This window comes from Pteropus medius, unplaced genomic scaffold, assembly GCF_902729225.1.
Source record: "Pteropus medius unplaced genomic scaffold, Ma_sr-lr_union100, whole genome shotgun sequence".
Lineage (NCBI taxonomy): Eukaryota > Metazoa > Chordata > Mammalia > Chiroptera > Pteropodidae > Pteropus > Pteropus medius.
In genome coordinates this window covers 13,194,970-13,206,077 of record NW_024356249.1, presented here as the reverse complement: position 1 = coordinate 13,206,077, position 11,108 = coordinate 13,194,970, and the positions used below count along the sequence as shown (strand labels likewise).

The 11,108-nt window shown below is 35.3% G+C and overlaps 1 non-coding gene across 1 annotated transcript; it reads left to right on the top strand.

The window, feature by feature from the left end:
* Nucleotides 1-10,303: 10,303 nt before the first annotated feature.
* Nucleotides 10,304-10,410, top strand: LOC120601405 (U6 spliceosomal RNA). The gene has a single exon (XR_005652433.1). It is a non-coding gene; the product is annotated as a U6 spliceosomal RNA (small nuclear RNA).
* Nucleotides 10,411-11,108: the final 698 nt, after the last annotated feature.

Below are 11,108 nucleotides of genomic sequence, written 5' to 3'. Positions count from 1 at the left end.
AAACTATGTGTTCTTAACCACAACAAAATCACAAATTTCCAATTTTATTTTCCTTTACTTTAACACAATTCTAAAGCTACACTAGATAGCACAGACAATAAAAAATAAATGAAAAGACACCAGCACCCAATGTTAGGTTGACAGCTTGTTTTGCAATTCTTCTTAGCATAAGAAGGACTTGCCTGACTTCAAGGATCATAAAAGCATCTCAGATTCTCTCACCAAGGTTCTTTTATTTTTACTGTAATGAATATTAGGTTAATCATGAAAGAGAAAAGGGGAAAACATTCAAATATAATTTTTGTGCCTTTTTTAGCCATTGATGTGTGTGTGTGTGTGTGTGTGTGTGTGTACATTCACACATGCCAATTCTTAGAAAACGAATGTAAAATGGGAATTGCTAAGAGAATTCTCCCAAGAAAGCTAGACAAAAGGACAATGATAGGAGAATAAAACTTAACTTCTGTCCATTTTGCGTAGGGCAAAAGCAAATGAAAATTCTAGTTTACTCTAAGGAAAATGTTGTCTCTTTTCAATACTTATGGCCATCTGCTTGAAATCCAAAGAGAATGCTAAACCTGTATTATGCCTTTAGATATATCCTAAGTCCAAATCTTCTCTAATTCTCGAATGCTTTGAATCAAGACTGGTGATCTAATTTAGTTAAAGCAGAGTACAGTCATAATTTCAAAACCATTAAGTCTCAGTGATCAAAAACCCAGATTGCACTCTGCTCACAATTAAACCTGCACTCCAAAAAATGCATGCTCTTTGACAAAATGTCAATAGAAACAACCAGAAATTAAAAGTACTTCAATTTCCAAGCACCCATCTGCTCCCATATACTTTTACTTCCTCTTGTTAAAATGATTGAACTACACTGCTTTCCATCTGAGGCCGCCTAGTCTACTTATGCACCAAACTCCAATCTCTTTTTTTCCAAATATTCTCTTTCTCCTGAATCAACATTGTCTTCCTTTTTACTGTTTATTCCTATTATACAAACACACTATAACATTTCCTAACAACAACAACGAAAACTCTCCTTAGACCCCCACATTCCTCTCTAACTACTTTCCTGGTTTTCCTGCTCAACTGAACACTACTTCCTTGTCTTTGTTGGAAATTCCTACTTTACCTGGTCTCTAAATAGCAGAATAGCCAAAAGCTCAGCCTTCTTACATCACATCTATCTGGACTCACTTTCTAGGTAATCTTATCTTAAAGATCCATGACTTTAAATAGCCAATTTAACCAATATAAACCAATGACTTCTCAGTATGTATCGCATTCCAGTGTCTTTTTTTTAATCTATGGATTCTTATATTCGATGATCTTTTTAAACTCTACGCAATATGTTTAAATTAAAACTGCATTTCTTACCCCACAGATTTGCCCCTCTCTTAATATCCTCCACACATTAAATAAAACTACAATTCACAAAACCTTTCAGGAAAACAAAAGAACAATCCTTTACATTTGTCTTTTCGGGACAGCTATTTCCAATCTGCCAGTAATTATTGTTGGTTTTGTCCTTAAATATACTCAAATCTACCATTTACTATCATTTTCACTCTTACCTCTCTAGTCCAAGCCATCATAACCACTCACCCAGACAAATTACCAGTCTCAATGAGTCCCTACTGGGTCTTTACTTCTCTTCTTGTTTTTCATCCTACAAATGTAAAAGTACATCAGATCATATCACTTCTGCCTTTCAAATACCATAATGTCTTCCCTCTAGAATTAGAACACAATCCAAAGTTCTTGTCATGGCTAGAAAGCTCTGCGTGATCTGACCTCTGCCTAGCTCTTTGATCTCATTCATTACATCTTTCTCTAGTTTGTTCTTCTCTATCCACATCGGTCTTGTTGATTTTCCAGTGTTCTCATAACAGTGCATTTGCCCCTCCTTGCCTGTCTCTCTGCCTGAATGTTCTCTCTCCCCAAATGTTCACATGGTTCACTTCATTTAGGAATCAGCTTAGTGCTACCTTCTCAGAGAACCCTTCTCTGACCCAGTCGTCAGAAATCCTTGAGTTTTTAGTTCTTTAGACATGATACCTTGTTGAAATCATATGCCCTTTCTGGGATTCAGTTTCCTCACTGTATTAGTTATCTATTGCTTCCTTTAAAAAATGGTATAGACTAAATGTTTTTGTCTCCTCAAAATTCATATATTGATGACCTTACCCCCCAAATGATGGCATTAGGTAGTGAGGTCTTTAGGAGGTGATTAGGTCATGAGGGCAGAGCCTTCATGTATGGAAATAGTGCCCTGACAAAAGAGGCTGAGAGAGATCCTTTGCTATCTATGAATAAGGAAATGGGCTCTCACCAGACACAAAATCTTCTGGCACCTAGAGCTACCTATTTTATGGTATTATGTTATAACAGCCCCAAGTGGACTAAGACAAAAAAAAATTACCCTAAAATGCAGCAGCTTTAAAAAATGAATATTTATTATCTATTGTTTTTTGTGAATCAGGAGTCCAAATGGAGCTTAGCTGGATGCCTTTGTCTCACAAGGCTATAATCAAAGTGTAAACCAGGGTACAGTCATATCAGGGCTCCACTGGGTGCATTTCCAAACCACCTACGTGGCTGTTGGCAGCCTCGGGTCCTCATTGGTCATTAACTAGAGATATCAGTTTCTTATCACATGGACTTCTTTATAAGGCAGCTCACGGCATGGCAGCTAGCTTCCTTCAGAGAGAGCCTGTAAATAAAAGAGGAAGAAAGGGCATGCAAAATGACAACCACCATCTCTTTGCAACCTAATCTTGAAAGTGACTTCTCATCACTTTTGCCATATTCTGTTCTTTAGAAATGAGTCACTAGGTCCAGCTTATACTCAAGCAAGTTAAGGGGGAAGTATGCATCATTAGAGGCCACCTTCACAGCTGCTCATGTACAAAGGGAAATAGTGTTGCCTGCCACACAAGATGGTTGGTTATAAAAGCATAACAAATATATTCTCACTAACTTATTTGCATATAACTTATTTCAAGTCTTTATTGTAAACCATGGAACTAATGTATGTAAAGTCAACGGAATAGCTCTCTTGCAGATGAAAAAGTATTAAAGGGAATTTCTCGGGGCACAGAAATTATTGTTAGAGTTATGAGCAGAATTCCAAAGATAAAATGTCATTCTATGTCTTACCCACTTACTTAAGCTTTGATTTCTTTATCCATAAGTGGTGCCAAGTAGTATTTTTAAATGCATCTTCTAACAAAATTCTACATGCCAAGTGTAATTATTCTAAATATTTAGAATCCTCATAGGAAAATAAATGTACTTCCAATATTAAAAATATAATAAGCTTAGGCACAGATTTTAAATAATCATAAGCTTTAAAACACATATGAGGTCTAAAATACTTGCTGGGAAATTAGACTAACTTTAGGAAATTAAACTACCATATATTTTCACATTGAAAAGTAGTTTGTAGATGTTATTTTTTTTTAAAAAAAAATGACCATTTTATTCCATATATTATATAACCCAGACATTCTAGAAATATTCAGAGGCATAGACAAAGTTATTTTCTAAAAGTATCTATAAGACTTAAGAGCTCAGAACTTTAAAAGTTCACAAGAGTATAACCTACAGATCATAAATCTAGGACACTTTTGATTGACAATCCACCACACTTTTCACTCTAGCACAAAATAATAATGACAATAATTAATAAAAATAATAATAATAATAAAATATGTGGCCATCTACAGTGTGCAAAATATACATGCAGAAAAAATAATTATTAATAAAAAAGACAAGAACACTGCCTTACTAATTAGAAACTCAAAAGCTAATAAAAAAAGATAAGACAATCACATAAAATGGTAAATAAACAAAAAGCGAACATCTGCTTGAGTCATCCTACCCCTCGAGACCTATATAAGATTAGCTTGAACCTCCATTTCTCACTCAGTGGGGAGATTAATGTCTTCCTTTGAACTTCTGAAAGTTTCCAGCCATTTCTTCCAGCCCTCTCTGGCTCTGATTCCACCCTTCTTCTTTAATCCTCCAACCTCTGTTCAGCTCCTGATGGTTAGTTGCTTCTTTATCTTCTCTGTTCCCCTTTGACGTCAACATAGACCATCATTGATTTAATTTGATTCCCACTAAAAACTACATACTCATATTAGGCCTTTGTGTGTGTGGCAGGTTTCATTGCACATTTGGGAAGAAGAAAGGAGTTTATATCACAAATGACTAATTATGTCTTAAGCATTCCAGCAGTGGTCACTTCTATGAGTGGCCAGCCTCCCTCCATGTTGCGTGGCACTCTGCTCCTCTCCTCAGTGTCCCCTCTCCAACACCTCCGACTTTGTTTCATTGTTGTTTTACTTTGTCCATCAGTAACATTTATTCTCATTGTCTTATGTTTTCTCCTCAAGCAGTCATCAAAGCATTTCTGTGCAAGAAAGTCTTCTCTCTAAGAGAAATCCTCGTGCCAGTTGTCACGAAATAACTTTTCTCCCTTACACACTGTTTTACATACTGAGAATACTTTTCTGCTTCAGGAGAAGGGAAGACCACGAGGTTAGCTAGAGTAGAGGGATAAAAGATTTAAATAGGTGGCAGCACTTAAACCAAGTATTAAATGATTAGATAGATTAAGAAAATGGTGGGAGGAGGGTGCCTTGGAACATTCCAAATGAAAACAGGGTAAGCACAGTCCACACTGGCATTTATCAATACATAATATGGTTTTATGCAAACCTAAATGCAATAAAAGGATTTTCTTTCTTTAATTGTAGCTTTATATTCCCTGGCATCCAATTGAGGACATTCTAGGAAAGCCTTAGTATGTGTGATATTATTTGTCTTTAATTCTTCTTTTATAACTAGTTTAAAAGATATTGGTCAAAATATAGAGAGAGAAGAGGTCATCTCACAGAATTCGATTTGAGTGTTGGATTGTTTTACATGCAAGCCTTAAGCAACTTGTATACAGAAGTAAGTCATTATGGTGAAGTGTGGATCTACTTTAGCTTTAATGAGAGCTTTAGACTAGAAGCAATTGTGACACATAGCCCAGGATTGTTTAAGTGGTCACTCGCCTCAGATAGATTTGTATTTATTCTGCTCTCCTATTCTTCAGCTAATAAGGATCAGTGAAGCAGTATATCATAAACATATTGATGTTAAATTGGGCCAAATCTTTTCCAGGGCTATACAATTCTTTCAGAGCAGTATGTGTGAGTTCTGAGATGATTCCTCATTCTTTTTAGTGACAGTAGTAGGTAAGAACATATACCACAAAGCTAGACTTCCAGAGTTAATAACTCTGGTTCTGGTTTTCACTACCTCTGTTTTCTCAGGAAAGTTACTTACTCCTTTTGTGCTTCAAGTTTGTTTTTTTTTTTCTTTTTTCTTTTTTGTCTGTAAAATGAAGACAATAATAATGGGACATAGGAAGGAAAGGGCCTAAACTGGCAGTTGGGAAACACTTTAAATCTGTAAATCTTTCTCATTATATGTTGCCTCACACACTTATGCTTTAAGTAACAGCTTCGAATATATGTAGTCCCGTGGTCAACTTTGAGTATTGACATGTTTTCATCAATTTTTATCAATAATATTTTTCATTTTGCTCCAAAATAATACCAATGATATTTAATTTTATTGTTTTCTGTTAATTCTAAACTTGAGGTCCATCCTTTTTTTATCCAATTGCTTTAGGTTATTTTTTTAATTTAAGATTCACTTTATTTAGCTCTTCGTCTAAATTAGAAATTAATTTTTACATTTCAGCATATGTTCTTGAGCGTATAAGGATCGCTGAGATTGCTAGTTAGAAACACACCTTCCTGATTCCCACCCTGATATTCTGAATCAAGAGCTGTGAAGTGGCTCTTAGAGGCTGTGACCTTGACCTTGTGGGATTCAGACATAGATGGTCCATAAGAAACACTGATCTTGTCCATTGATAAAAACATTAAATAGCATTGATTTAATTCTCACCTCCAAGGAGCACTATAAACACTGTCTCTTCAGATTGAAAATTACTCATAGCGATTTCTTCACAAAGTTATGTAATCTTTAAGGTGATAAAGTTGGTTTAAAAAGTTGGAATTTTTGCCAGAGTGTGGAGATGGAAAAGACAGACTTAAGTATAGAGGTACATACAAGAATAAAAGGCCTATTTTATTCTTAGGCAGAGATTTTTATCTGTATTTCACTGCTGAATTTTTAGCACCTAGACCAGTGTCTAGATATGGTAGATCTTAAAAGGTATAAGAATGTTAAACACTATAGCAATCATTTATGAAAGCACAAAGGAATGTTCTGAGGTTACTTCATTATAATTTTTGAGACGCTCAAGAACCAAAGAAAAGAAAAGCTAAATATAAAATGTGAAAACCCTAGTAGCAAGGTATTTAAAATTATGCTATCCTCTTAATATGTTGAGGAAGGAAAACACTAAAGGCTGAGTTCAAATCAGAGGGAAGCCCCACTGATTCCTCTGTAGAATATCATCACGTACACATGAAAATAATCTCCTCATTACTAGGAAAAACAAATTACTGGAATGTACCTGAGAAAATTGAATTTCAAAGTAGATCAGACTCTTCTGGGAACACTGAGTTTTAAATTAGTTTGTACTCTCAATGTATTCTTTGTAAAACTCTGATGTCATCCTTCAAAGGCAACTTTCCAAGGGCCCAAATCATCGCATTCCCTCTTCACCTCATTTAATTTTTAAAGTGTGTGTTAGAGCAGAGATCTTATGAAGAATGCCTGTCTCTTAAGATAGTTTAAACCTGTGAAGATAGAGATTTTATTTTGTGGCAAAAAATCTGACTCTGACATTATCCTCTGTTCGGAAATTGGTTTATGAAGCAAACAATTGGCAATCTAAAATAGTTCTTTACCAGTAGCAACACTGTAGACATTTGGTAGGATAAATTTGACCATTAAGAGACATCAGCTACCCACAAAAAAAGGACTCTGCATTACACAAATATCCTACTAGAACACATGATGTATGTAGCCAACTTCTACATTTTGATTGTGCTGTGTGTGTTGTAAATGAATGTATTTTGCTCCAGTCCTTGTTCCTTTGACCTTTTAGAGTCTTAATGAGACTCCAAAAGCGGCAATCAAAAGCACACTGTTCTGTCTTGAAAGCATTCGGAAAGCAATGCACTTGGGCTAAATTTAGTTGCAGCATTCAGAATTTAAAAAACACATCCAGCTATCTTTCGAGGAGAAACATAGTTACTCACTTTTGATTTAAATAAATTGGTCAAATAATAGTTGCTTCTTAGTTTACTCTGTAAAAAAAGGAGGGGTGCTGGGAAGGGCACTAACAAACACTGACCTATGTGAGGCTTTTTAATGGTTACAACTCAGGCATGCTCATTTTGTGGGACATCAAACAATGGAAACTTTTGTGTTCATTTAAAATGATTCTGGCTCTGAAAACAAATTACAAAGAAAATTGAGGCAACAAAATTAGAAGCTGAAAACATTGAGAATTGCTCATGTAGAAAAAATATCGTCTGCTTTATCAAGAATTATATTTGGCATGAACTTCAGAAAATAATTGAAAATTAGCAAGAAAAAGGAGAAGCAATCTTGAAAGCAGTATTTCATTTCTTAAATCAGGGGTCCCCAACCCCCAGGCCATGGACCAGTACCTGTCCGTGGCCTGTTAGGAATCAGGCTGCACGGCAAGAGGTGAGCGACAGGCATGAGTGAAGCTTCATTTGTATTTGCAGCTGCTCCCCAGAACTAGCATCACCGCTTCACCTCTACCTCAGATCATCAGGCATTAGATTAGGAAAACCGGTCCCTGGTGCCAAAAAGGTTGGGGTCTGCTGTACTAAAATGATAACCTAGGAAATATCATGTTTCGTCAAGAATTCAGTTTATTCATTTGTGCAATAGCCCTAATTTTAAAGCATTCATTGTTTACAAAACTTAGAAATCTTTTTTCTAGGTAACATAATATAAAAGAGCACACTAAGTCACACAAATTCGGTTCTTCAGCTCCACAAAATTAAATTAACTTCTGACTATGGAAAATTGCCCGATAAGAGACTAGATGTGATTTGGAAGTTTGAGCCTTACCCAAGTGTAATCTAGCTTTCCGCACTGGAAAACTAGATTTTAAAATGTGGCTGGATTTTTTTTTTTTTTTTTTTTTTTTTGGCAAGAACATTTAACATGAGATCTAGTCTCAACAATTTTTAAGTGTAAAAGACAGTGTCATTGACCTAGGCGCGGTGTTGTACAGCCTATCTCCAGAGTTTATTCATCTTGCCTAAATGAAACTTTATGCCCTGACTTAGTAATCCCCATTTCTTCCTCCCTCTAGCCCCTGGTAACTAATTCTACTCTGATTCTATGAATTTGACTATTTTAAATACCTCATATAAGTGGAATCACATAGTATTTGTCTTTCTGTGATTAGCTTATTTCACTTAACATAATGTCCTCAAGTTTTATCCACATAGCAGAATTTCTCTTAAGGCCTAATAGTGTTACATTGTATGTATATATCGTATTTTCTAAAATAAAAAATAAATACAAGTAGTTTTCTCAGAATCTACAAAATTGTACATAAAGAGAAAAGCCAGGCCAGTATCTTAGGTGATAATGTTGTCTGCGGACCTCAGCATCTTGGGTGATAATGTTGTCTGCATCATAATCCAGTGTGCAAAGAAGGGAGTGAAAGAAAACGGATTAGGAAAGTCATTTCCTACTTCTCTCTTCCTGCCCACCTGCCCTCGTGGATCTAACCTTATCCGGAGGGTAATGTCTATGGTTGGTCAGATCCGCTGGGCTTGGAGAAGCTCTGGGGAGAGAAGGAAGAGAGCATGAGAGGAACATGAACTCACCCAGACTAGCTTCTTTGTTACCCTTGTTCAGGTAAGATTCAAGTGTTTTCCAATCACCTCCATGCTGCTCCCCCCAACAAATATGAACTACATTGACACATGACTGCACATATCTCTACTTCACCAAGTGTAAATCTAAAATTCCGACGGTCTGTGATCTTAGCAATGAAAAATAAGTTGACCATAATCATGCATTACGTGCAATAAGTGGAGGAGCCAAAATCAAACCAGATCAGGTGTTTTCCAAAACCATGCTCTTTCCATCTAACTGCAGCAAACAGTGCCAAAAATTTACAGCAGTGAGAATGCTGTGTGAGGAAAGCTCACAAAACAAAGTCTAAATAAAATAAGCAGAAACCTCACCAATGGCTTACAAAAATTTAAGGGCTTCCTGAATGAGATTGTGTGTTAATAATAAAGTTCCATTAGGGCAAATTCTGGAAATAGATCTTTCTCTTAGTGCATAACAGGTGTTAGGATCAGAATGTAGATGCAGGAATGTTTTGTAGATAAGAGCTGAAATTGAGTTCTAAATGGCATCTTCTAGCACAGCAGTTTTATTTCAAGAGATGTTCTAATTTCGAAAGCATCATTTCAGAAGTCAGCAAATTATGAGTGGGAATACAGAGAAATTACACCGAAGAACATTGATGAAATCTTCCCCCATTCTTCAAAAATACAAATTGTGAGTGTAGTTATAGAGAAAATGTTTGTAAAACACTTGGAAATAATTGTGAGAGTCCAATTCAAAACCTGATGAGGTAAGTATCATTGTTTGGCATATAAGTGTTTGCAAAAGCAAAAATAATATATTAATAAGAACAGAGTGTCTAAGGGCTGAAGTTTTAAAAATTGGGGGCAGATGCGGTCTGTCATCATACCAAAAAAAGACACAGTAGAGCACAGAGGCTAAGAACGTGAGCTGTGAAGTCAGGCCGACCTAAATCTCCCTCTGTCACCCACAATTTACTGGTGATGAGACCATGAGCAGTTAATTATACCTTTCTGAGTATCAGTTTTATTATCTTTAAAATAAAAATAAGAGCATTACCTCATTGTATTTTTGTTGGATTAAACGGGACAACACATGTACATTGTTTAGCATAAGTGCCTCATATATGTAAGAACTCAGTTAATATTAGTTTGAATCTTCTTTGAGTTGTTTCATTTTCAACCAGATAAATGAGGAAAGTATAACAATGTTATTTCAGATATGATAATCTATCCCTATTTTCTGCCTCCGAGTGTAGCATCAAAGAGTATTTCATGGGAGAACTTCATAGTCAACCTCCATGCCTCAATACCCTGATGTGGAGCATTATGGAATTGCTCTAAGTCTTTTTTGGTAATAATAATCAAATGGTTCTTACTTATCTTTTAGGGTCACTATTCTGTAGTTGTTTTTCTCTTTACATAAATAAACGTTTTCTATAAAATGTGTATCAGTGCTTACTTCGGCAGCACATATACTAAAATTGGAACAATATAGAAAATATTAGCATGACATCTGCTTAACAATGACATGCAAATTCATAAAACAGTTCATATTTTTATGAAAAGAGTTCTGAATATGCAATGTAGTGATGGTTGCACAACAATATGAATGTACTGAATACCACTGACCTGTTCATTTAAAAATTAACATGGTAAGTTTTATGTTCTATGTATTTCATTATCATACAAAAATATGAAAAAATGTATATTAATACTATTTCATAAGAAGACATTGAGTTCTTAAAATGCTGGTCCTTTGTCAACAATTTTATATATTAAAATGCTCATAGACTAGCTAAATTGCTGGTCCACTATTACTCAGCAAAGCAGAGGCAAACACAATATCAAAATTCTGAATATTGCAATCTGAAGAGATCGGCTAGAGCAAAATGGCTTTTGTTTATGTATTTATGCTTACTACAACACAGCTCAGAAGAATAACTATTTGTAATCACCTGTCATTACTGAATTTTCCACTATTGTATTTTTTTTATATTTATAGAGAGACAAGTTGGACTGGAGATAATAATCAAAGCATAATTATGTATCCGATTGATGCCCAAACAGCAATTTAAAACACTTTATATGTTCTTATGCTATTTATTTTTCTGTACAGAACTCACTAGAAAGATTTTCTAAGGCTAAAATTACTGGTTTAAACAACTTGCGTAGGAACAGGAAACATGAAAACAATTGACTCCCAGTGAGTATTCATGAACTTTACTGTAATTCTATTCTTCTATGATTTAACATTTC